Source organism: Myotis davidii, unplaced genomic scaffold (genome assembly GCF_000327345.1).
Source record: "Myotis davidii unplaced genomic scaffold, ASM32734v1 scaffold238, whole genome shotgun sequence".
NCBI classification, from domain to species: Eukaryota; Metazoa; Chordata; class Mammalia; order Chiroptera; family Vespertilionidae; genus Myotis; species Myotis davidii.
In genome coordinates, this window is record NW_006293779.1 from 13076598 (window position 1) to 13087852 (window position 11255).

At 43.6% G+C, this 11255-nt stretch overlaps 1 pseudogene across 1 annotated transcript in view; it reads right to left on the minus strand.

Annotated features, from left to right (window-relative positions):
- The window catches only part of LOC102762927, a 25816-nt pseudogene extending 15787 nt beyond the window's left edge, over positions 1-10029 (minus strand). Inside the window, exon 1 of the transcript XR_001514522.1 lies at positions 9548-10029. The product of XR_001514522.1 is annotated as a ubiquitin-40S ribosomal protein S27a pseudogene (transcript). The remainder of the gene's footprint in view (positions 1-9547) is intronic.
- Positions 10030-11255: the final 1226 nt, after the last annotated feature.

The following is an 11255-nucleotide window of genomic DNA, read 5'->3' on the forward strand; positions in this document are numbered from 1 at the left end:
GGGAGTTTGGCCTTGCCTTTCTTCCTGTCATTTGTATTCGCTTCAGTCCCTGATTTACAAATGTTCAGGTCCAGTCAGGCTGCACAAACATGTCACCCTCAAAAGGCTGCTTCCCTTGAGTGGCCCTCAGAGGCCCTGCTCTGAAAATGGCATAGCTCTCTCTTTCCTCCCAGAAGAGGGAAAGCTTTCCTTTGCCAGAATCGCTGGTTTGGATGCAGTTTGGTATGTAGTCTGCTGCCCCCTCTCAGGGACATTACAGCAGGGGTGTCTGTGTCTTGGAACCCCCTTCCCAGTAAAGGCAGCAGGAGAGACAGGTGATCTCCAGAGGAGATTCGTGGGGGGCCCTGGGGGAGAGGGCTGGCTGGAAGAGTCAAGAGATTTCATCAGTGCTCTGGGAACACACTGCACGTGTCCCCAGAGACTTCAAAACCAGGCTCTCGCAGTCAAGAGATAAGAATAGCTTAGACTCAGAAGTCTGGGAAAGAGGCGCTTCATTCCCCATCATTAGCTGTCCTGGTGGTTTTCGGGGGCTTCAAACAATGGAAATCCACTGGCTCACAGTTCTGGAAGCCAGCAGTCCAACCTGTAGGCATCAGCAGGGCGGTGACTCCTCTGAGACTCTGGGTAGAGTCCTTCCTGGCTGATTCCTACCTTCTGATGGGGCCTGCAGTCCTGGGCTCTCCTGGGCTTGCAGCTGTCCCTCTAGTCCCTGTTCCGGTCCTATCGGCGCTTTTCCTGTCTGTCGTTGTATCCTCTTCCCTCTTCTTATGAGGACACTGGCCATGTTGCGTTCAGGGCCACCTTGCTCTGCACTGGCCACAGCTACCAGCTCGGGTCCTCATCACCCACCTTGAGTTCTGAACTCTGTCTGTGAGCTGCTTTCTCCTGCTCTCACTTGTTGGAATCCATGTACGCTAGCCCGGGATGCTGTAATTCTGCTCCTCTAGGTGGAACATCCCCTTTGTTCTGCCCCTTTGTTTGGGTCCCATGCAAACTTTTGCTTTGGATGTAAGGATTGTAGTTACTTTTAGTCTCCCAGTGACCATGTCCTTCTCTAGACGAGCTGCTGCTGCCAGGAGGAAACACGTTCTAGAACTGGAAGCATTCCTTCCCTTCAGCTCTCAGGCCTGAGTACTGAGTTAGGCTAATGGGGACGGGTCATTTCTGCTCCTCAGAGGCCTTGAATGTCATCCTGTCCTTCAATACCATAAGGCCCTTCTTTTGAGACTGAAGATGTGCCCATACGATTTCTGCACCATAAATATGATATAGTTAACATTCTTTCCAAATTCCTCTGCTCATACAAATCTAGTAATTAAAAAAGGCAACATACCTCAATCTAACATACCTCAGAGGTCTGAAGTCTACTTAAATAATAGGCATCCATGCCTTTCTCTGACCCATCCATGGCATTGATTTCTATGCATTATTTAATTAGATGCTTGACACATAGTAGGTGCACAATCCATAACATCTCCAGTGGTTTTTATTACACTTAGTTGCCTCAAATTTAAAAGTCTTTCTTACAGCCTACATTTTATCCTCTAGCCTTCATTCTGCTTACTAGGCTATACAGAATAAATTTGTTCCATCCTACCAATAAGGTTTAGGCTCTTAAATGAGACTGAATTCTATATTCTATAAGAATATATGATATGGAGGAAATCCAGAAATTTACAGATATTGAATATACCCAGGGACATTTCCTCTATGTCCTTCCCTTACCATGTAAGATCAAAGTCAGATCTTCTTTACAGAGGTATGTGAGCTCAGCTGTTATAGCTCAGTGGTTGAGCATCGATCCATGAACCAAGAGGTCAAGATTCAATAATGGGTCAGGGCACATGCCCACGCCCATGTTGCTGGCTCAATCCCCAGTAGAGGGCATGCAGGAGGCAGCCAATCAATGATTCTCTCTCATTGATGTTTCTATCTCTTGCTCCTTCTCTCCCTTTCTCTCTGAAATCAATAAAAAATTATATATTGTTAAAAGAACCATGTGAGCAGGACTTTGTATGGTCCCCAGGGAGAGTGGGGTCTGAGAGAATTTCTCTCTGAAATCAATAAAAAATTATATATTGTTAAAAGAACCATGTGAGCAGGACTTTGTATGGTCCCCAGGGAGAGTGGGGTCTGAGAGAACCTAGTGCAGGATCACGTAGCCCAGCGCTTCTCCACTTTACAGAGATTCAGTTTGGCTAGACACTTACGTTGTCAATTAAAACATGTTCACATAGCTCAAAATACATGTTAAGTGAAGAAATACACTCAAACAGGCAGAGTACCTAGAAAAGTGCTACGGAGCTAATTTCTCCATCTTCTTAGTGATTTTGGCTAGTGGATAAGCGATTCAAAACTCCCAACCTATTATTTTTATCTGATATTCCAACCATAGTGCACACCCCTGCTAAACACATTTGAGAAGAAAAATATTTAGGTACTCTCCACCGAAGCTTGTAGTTAATTTGCCTAAGAAGGAAATGTGCTTTGGTTCTGAAGCTGAATTATGAATCCCTGAGTGGGCAGGAGAGAAGTTTTTCCATGGGAAAAAACACAAAAAACAGGAACAAAACATGCATTAAAAAAAACAAAACAGTGAAGTTGGAGTGAATCATGATAGAGATTGTGATTTTGGAAGAGTGAAGGCCCGAGGACTGGCGTTGACATTGGTTATAGGAAGGAGCATAAGGAAAGGTGGGGGAGGTGCATGGTTTGGGTTGGGCACACTCTCAGTCTGATTCCTAGTTTGCTACTGACTGGTTGTGCAAAGCTGGGCAAGTGATTTCATCTTCCTGAGCTGTGGTTTCCTTATGGAAAGAGCAGGATTACCATGATTTAAAAATTTTGTATTAAGTATTTCATATAACATATCTACTAAAATATCTTCAATATGCTACAGATACTATAACTGGTGGAGATTAAGATAAAAAAAAAATCCAACTGGATGGTATACTCAACTAAAGCCATTCAGCTTCAATATTGAATGTGGCAAATTTTATTTTATTTATTTTTTATTTATTTTTTTTACAGAGAGGAAGGGAGAGGGATAGAGAGTTAGAAACATCGATGAGAGAGAAACATCGATCAGCTGCCTCCTGCACACCCCCCACTGGGGATATGCCAGCAACCAAGGTACATGCCCTTGACCAGAATCGAACCTGGGGCCCTTCAGTCCTCAGGCCAACGCTCTATCCACTGAGCCAAACCGGTTAGGGCTTGAATGTGGCAAATTTTAATTTCCATGATCTTTCAGATTCTGACAAATTATGAAACACTTTAGACACTTAAAATAGTTCTATTGCAGTGAATCCATTAAATGAGGGAAAAGAAAAGATTACTCTAGATTGGATAGAGGACAGAAGCACGGTTGGGCTCTAAACACGGGGGCCACAGACTGGGTGGCTCAGATGCCCTGGCAGCTTATGTAAGTCAGCCAGAACCCAAGAGTCTGAGCACTCAACTCTGATAAAGAAACTTAAGAAGGAGCCTCAGAAATAGCCAACAAGGCTTTCCCGAATAAGACAGCTGCTGCAGCTATAACCAATCTATTTATTTGCTTTGCCTTCATATCTTCCCTATAAAAACCTTGCCCCTAGTTCTTGTTGACGAAGGGCTCCTAACCACTTTTGGTTTGGCACTGCCTGACTGGCATCAATTTATGCTCAAATAAACTCTTTTTCTGCGACACAGTGAAAGTCACAAGGAGGGTGTGGGTATTTGGGCACACTGATTTGTCATACTGAAGATGTGTGGCGTATCTTCATCACATCCCATGTCCCACCTCCTCCTCTCTGTGCTGCTAAGCTCACAGTGTGGAATAGCAGGGAAAATAATCTTTAGTTCTTAAAATGCTCATGCTTGCCTGCCTTCTCTTTCTCACTCGCTTCCTCTTTGTAATCCATCCTTGCATGCAGTTTAATTAACTTTAAGTAAAAGTCTGTGCTATGCAACTGTATTCCAGTCATGGTGATGGATGCTAGGAATGAAATCATTGACAAATCTAGGATTTTCCTCCAGGAAAAACTCTGCCTAGTGGAGGGAACAAACATAAAGAAATAATTAAAGTCATGTAACAACACACCATTTTGATGAAAAAGTGTCAGTGGATGTATAGAGGCAGGTGCCCATGGATAAAGAAGACCTCAGAAGAGGAAGCCATCCTGCAATTAAACTGTAAAGACCAAGTAGAACTTGCTAGTTGGGTGAGGGAACCGCGGTTCCCGGGAGTGATGATATGGGCAAGAAAGGCTTGAAGTCAGTCAGCGTTACATTTGGTTTTTAGAGTTTTGGGAGATTCTGGGGGAGAAATAAAAGGTGAGGATGAAAATGTATTTTGGGATGAAATGCTGAGTGCTCCTGTGTCTCACGATGGAAAGAAGTTCAGGAGGTGTCTGTTAGTGACACCTGAGACAGTCCCTTCCCTCCCCAGGTCTATGAAAGTAGGGCGCTCTGGCCTTCACCCCGTCTTCCTAGCTGGCCCTCACTTGTCTGCTGACCCCCAGCCCACTCAGTCTGTCTCAGCTTCACCTTTTATTTTTATTTTTAAAAATATATTTTATTGATTTTTTTACAGAGAGGAAGGGTGAGGGATAGAGAGTTAGAAACATTGATGAGAGAGAAACATCGATCAGCTGCCTCCTGCACTCTCCCCGCTGGGGATGTGCCCGCAACCAAGGTACATGCCCTTGACGGGAATCGAACCTGGGACCCTTGAGTCTGCAGGCCAACGCTCTATTCACTGAGCCAAACCGGACAGGGATCAACTTCACCTTTTAGAATTTCTCTGGTTCCTACATGCACAAGGGATTGATAAGAGGGATACACTAGAACAGCAATTTCCAACCTTTTTTGGTCTCATGCCACACACAAATGAATTGCTAAAATTCTACAGGGTGAGCATGGAAAGCTCTCAATGAAGTACTCCCTTGCTCACGCACGCGCACACACACACACCATATATATATTTTGCTGATCTGGCAAAAAATAGGTATAATTTTGATTCGTTTACACCAGGCAGCTATTGTTGTGTTGGCTGTTTTCATTTCTTTATTTGACAATCTATATGGAAAGAGGTCAGTGCTCCTGACTAAATAGTCACGCCTTGTATGTTTTAAAAATTCTTGTGGCACACCGGTTAAAACTCCCTGCACTAGAAGAAATCCCAGGACACAGATATTTTCTGAAGAGCCGTAGAAATAGGCTTTTGGGTCCCAGAAGGCAACAGCAGTAGACTAAGAGGACGGGGTGAGCTGGAAAATGTGCAGGAGACACAACTGATAGGAAATTGTAGCAGGATGTGGGTTGTAAGGGAGATGGAACTTTATGATCTGCATGGCCAGGTGAAAATGATGACACTAAACAAGACAGGGAATTAATATGCCTGCTTTTTTGTTAATTGTTATTGATTTTATCAGCCTCCTTAGGGGGATGGTCTGCACCCCTTCCTGACTCCCTGAACCCAGTGAAAGAAAACAAACACACACACAAACAAATGCACAAAAAATCGCAGCCGCACTTTCTCTACGGGACTCCTAGTGGACACAGGCCCCTCTCCCCCTGACAAAGCTGGGGGATCACTTGCTCAACCTGGGCAGGCGTCTGGTCACCTGCGAGGCAGCTTTCTGATTTAGCCTCCCTACTTAGCCTGGCAGTGACTCGCCTGCTGCCTGCCACCCCTTGGCACAGGTCACAGCTGCTGTTGTCCTGTAGTTATGTTTACTTGGGCCGTGGAGGGGGTCCTGCTGTCAAGGGTGACTACCCAGTGCTCCTGGTCTCAACCTCTTGTGAGGCGGAGGGAGCTGTTCTCAGGAGCCCTGACACGCCGCCTGTAAGTCACCGTCAGTGAGCTAAGGTCACAGGCGTGGAAAGAGCCAAAGGTGACAACGCCGAGGACTTACATGGCCCCCACCAGAGACCAAGTACATCAAAGGCCTGATCTAATGTGCCCTCTAATGCCTGCGCCCCGGAGGGCTTGCGGGGAGGCAGCGATTAGAAGCTGGTCTGAAGCTTTGGTTAAGGACCTTGAATGACCAGTAAGGCAGCCTGGGTTCCGGCTCTCATTCTTCTCTCTCTTTTATTTATTTATTTATTTTTTGAGAAGACAGAGCTGACTGACCTTCTCAAGATGGTTTCTAAGCTCCTTGTTTCCCTCCTTCCGTTTGAAGGACTTGAGCGAGATGGTGGGTGCCTTTGATCTTAATCCCCCCGAGGAAGCAGCCTGCTGGTCTCAAAATGTACATTAATTATCAGGCTACACAAACAGCCCTCTGTGATATGGAGAAGTCTATGACGAGGTCATTTCTAAAAAGAAAATTAGATCTTGAGGGTAAGTAATTATGGCTGGAACAAGTCCCCGAGATTGATTTTCACGCCTGTGCAGTCTACCCCTTGTCATCTAGAGCTCCCTAGTGGATGCCAATTCCATTCCCTGCTTCTTCGGAGACACCGGCAGGCTTTGAGTGACCGTGGCTGGTAGCACGTGTTGGCCTTGATCAAGGTGACACAGAAAGCCTGTGGGCAGTGTGACCTCCCCCAGGTTCCCACCTGCCTCCCAGGGTCTCTCTGTGCCCCTGTGTGTGAGACAGTGCCTCCCCACCCGGGCACTGCCGCCGCGGCCGTCTCCTTTACAAAGCCAAGGAAGCTGATAATGGCAGCAATAAATACCGCCAAGGCCACAGAGACCAGTACAAAGGATTAGAGGAATGACACAGGAAAGGCGATTACAGAAACTTAATCTGTTACATGCAGCTTTGGGCAAAGGAGATAAAGGGAGGGTGACTGTTTACAAATTGTAAAGGGCGGTACGGGGGGATTTGGGAGCGCAGGCCTGGCAATGGGTAAATGGGTCTAGGCAGGACAAGGGCTGTAGGGAAGTCACCCAGGAGCAGAGCAGGCCGGAGACTCAGGAGACAGGCAGCATTCAGCAGCAGCAGAAAGAGTAAGGAGAGGGGGAGGGGAGAAAGAGAGGGAGAGGGGGAGAGAGAGAGAGAGAGATTTTGAGGGAATAGGCAGGGTGCCCCTAATACTTGCTATGATAGCTTAGCATCAAGGTCATGATTTTTCAAATGAAAAATACTTGGACCGAAGGTAAGATTCATGAAATGACTAAGCTTTTTTCTCCCCAAGAGATTGAAATCTGCCAAATGCACATAATTTTAATTTAAAGATAAACATTATAAGATGCCATTAGTTTCCTCAAATGCCACAAGCGGATGGAACATGGGGCCTCACCCCAAGGAGGCCCGTCATTAAGTGTGTGAGGCTCAGAGAACCCTGTCCCCGAGCAAGGCCGTGTGAGAGGGGGGCTCCTCACGGACTCACAGCGCCTCCTTTCGCTTCGCTGGCTCCAGGCATGGACTTTCCTTGTTTGGCAGACCCAGGGAGAGTAGTAACTAAAAAGATGCTCTTTTAGTTAAACCACAGAGTTTGTTATTTTTTTAAATTATCATTCTTTTAGTCAATATTAGTTCTTTGTGAAAAATGGAAATTTTTGGTTTGAACTTGACACTGCCTGATTCTATCTACAGAACTATCGATGTGATTGTTCAGCTATGGTGGCTGTAGGAAGACTGGGCTGTGCTTAGTAACTGGAAGGAAAAGACAGCATGAATACAAACCGTTCCCTGAAGTGAGTTGCATTGATTAGAGAGCTCTATCGAATGGCGCTCCCTTTTGAAATGGCAATGGACATCAAACTGAACTGGGTACACAGAGTAAATGTACTCCGTTCTGTGACATTACACAAAGCCTTGATTTTTATAAAAAACACTGATGCCCTGGCTGGTTTGGCTAAGTGGATAGTGCACTGTCCTGTGGACTGAAGGGTCCCAGGTTCAATTCTAGTCAAGAACAGGTACGTCAGTTGCAGGCTCCCAGCCCTGGTCAGAGCATGGGGGAGGCAACCAATCGATGTGTCTTCACATCGGTGTTTCTCTCTGCCTCTCCCTCTTCCTTCTCTCTCCCTCTCTCTAAAAATCAATGGGAAAAATATACTCGAGTGAGGATTTAAAAACAAAAACAAAAACACACTGATGATGTAAAAACAATGTTTAAATGGGTAGTCAACTTTAATGGAATTAATGAAATGATAATCTTATGCCAATTAATTCCAGCAGAAATTAAACCGTGGCTGTCAAAATGTTTCCTTAAATGAACTGTACCGATTTGCTGGTGGGGAGGCAAAAGGCTTTAGAACTGGATTTTATACAAATAAATTATAAGAAGTTGAGCAATTACCAAGTAAGTGTGTGGGCTGCTGTAAGCACAGAGGGATTCTGGGTGTGACAAGTCACCTCTGAAACATAATGAGTTACTTTAAGAAAGAGAAGAAAAAAGCAGACCAATTAGAAAATAAGGCATTTCTCAATGAGTCACAGGTGGATAAAGCCAAGGGCACCAAGAGAACTTCCTGCCCGAAAGTGTTCTTCAGTGCCTGGTGTTAAATCTCATGACAGTTATGTTCAGGGACGTTCCAAGCAGAGGAAGGTGTGGCCTTGCCCCTTTCCAAGTCTGTTAGGAGGCATTATATTACTGGTGAACTTACTTTGGGCAACAGAGGACTGGTAAACTACCTGCACGTCTTTCACAGTAGGTGGGGGGTTCTTTGGACTAAAGGCTTGAAGGTCACCTAAATATTGGTGTAGAAGGAACACCTGCTCTGTTCTGTCTACTAGGCACCAAAAGCACATGGTATTCCTTCAACACGAGAGTATCTCTTACCTTGGACTCTGCTTGTGGGGCCAATTTGAACTGTGAGAACTTTTTTCTGACTGCAAAGGCTCCAACTTTGAAATCGAGTTCTCCTGTAATATCTCACTCATATGTAGATGTGTCAGCTTACCTTGGATTCTGCTTGTGAGGCCAATTTGAACTGTGAGAACTTTTTTCTAACTGCAAAGGTTCCGACTTTGAAATAGAGTTCTCCTGTAATATCTCACTCATATGTAGATCTAGAAGAGTCAAGCTCATAGGAACAGATCATAGAATGATGGTTGCCAGGACTGGGGGGCAGGAGAAATGGGGGGATGTTGGTCAAAGGGTACAAACTTCCGGTTATCAGATGAGTAAGTCTTAGGGTTCTAATGTACAGCATGGTGACTATAGGAACAGACTGTTATGTACTTCAATACAGCCAGGAGAGTAGATCCCAAATGTTCTCACCACAAAAAGGTAATTATGTGAGGGATGGGTGTGTTAATTAACCATATTGTGATAACAATTTCACAATATATACATGTATCAAGTCAACACATGTACACCTTAAACTTACACAATATGTCAATTATATCATAATAAAGGTGGAAAAAAAGAAACACAAATAAAAGAAAATAGAGTTCTCCTTAACTGCATATTAACTACTCTGGTTAGTTGATTTTATCAACCTTCTCTACATTAATGCAAATATAAAATTGACCTGAAGTCTCTCTCTCTATCTATATATATAGATGTTCTGTACTTGCTGCAAACGACCAACCCTATGATATCATTATAATGAGAATTTTTATTTATTTTATTTTATTTAGTCCATGTCTTTTATTAACCTAAATACAATTGCTCGTCTTCTGGTTTGTTGAAACATTTGCCACAATAATGTCTGTCAAAGTGGCTGGCCATAAACACTCCAGCACCACATTCGTCTGAGGGCACTCCTGAAAAAGGTGACTGGTTTTGCCATTCTCATCCACTTCGTGGTATTTCAGGACAGCCAGCTTAACCTTCTTTCTCTTATGCTTGTTCTCCTTGGGAGTGGTGTAAGACTTCTTCTATCTTTTCTTAGCACCACCATGAAGTCTCAACACAAGAGGAAGAGTGGACTCCTTTTGAATGTTGTAGTCAGACAAAGTATGTCCATCTTCCAGTTGCTTGCCAGCAAAGATCAGTGAGGAGGAATTCCTTCCTTATCCTGGATCTGGGCCTTTACATTTTCTATCCTATCTGAGGGTTCAACCTCGAGAGTGATGGTCTTCCCCGGGAGGGTTTTCACGAAAATCTGCATCTTGGTGGGGACTCCACTGCAGATGGCGGATTGAAAAAAAAGCATAACGAGGAGAATTTTATGCAACTTACTGATTTAGGTGGGAGAATATCACTTTTTTGGGTTAATGTAGAAAACTCGATGGTCACTTCCTTTAACCCATAAAAAATTAGAATAATAGCATTTTTCTAGCATGTTCCAGGCCCTGATAGATGTTTGATATATCAAACAGGACATGTAATAGCAGAAATTCAGGGAATATTTGCTGAGATAATTCATGAGTAATTATTGCCTCTTGACAACTGGTGATGACCATGTAGGTTTTAGCCCCCTTTTAACATGAGAGGTGAGGAGAAGTCAGATAAATTGCTAATTTATAGCTATAAAAAATTGGAGCAACATAATGAAACTTTGCTGCTTAAAATACTTTAATTACTTACTGTGGTTACATTATTTGGGTTTCCTAACCTCTAGTTCTCCTGAAGTTCAGGAGACACTGCCATTTACTGAGATTATGAGTGTGAACAAATTAGCATTTGAAATCTTTGAACTTTATCTTAACATACTAAGCGCCCAGCCTGTTTTGTCTCCCAGACGGAAAGTATAGTGTCAGTCACTGGTGACTGGGTGCTTAACGTGTTAAAAGCAATCACTAATACTGTGAAAACATCTACAGTGGGGCCTTGACTTACGAGTGTCCCGACTAACGAGTTTTTCGAGATACGAGCCGTCTCTCGCCGATTTTTTTGCTTTGAGTTACGAGCTAAAATTCGTGTTACGAGCCAGCTTCAGATACCCTACCGCTAGTTGGTGCAGCGAACGTCACAGTGAACACCACAACATCAGCCCAGCATCACGTGTCTCACTCGTTCACTTTAAGATTTGACATACGAGTAATTTGAGTTATGAGCTCCGTCACAGAATGAATTAAACTCATAAGTCAAGGCCCCGCTGTATATCTATACTTCACTTACTCAAAACCCACATGCATTATACTTGTATTCCTCAGTATACACATTTCTTTAATAATTTCTACATAATTTCTTTATCAAATTAATAGCATAATACATAGAAGAATGTTTGAAGAGTTAGTAGGAGCTGGTTCTAAAAAGTGATAATTAAAATTGAACCTTATTTATTCAGTAAGAATTCCAGGAATACTGTCAGTATATAGATACCTGATTTTAATTTAAATATATTATACATTATTTTTATATTAGACATTATTATTTATATATTATGTTATTTTACATAATCTTATATACTAGAGGCCCGCTGCACA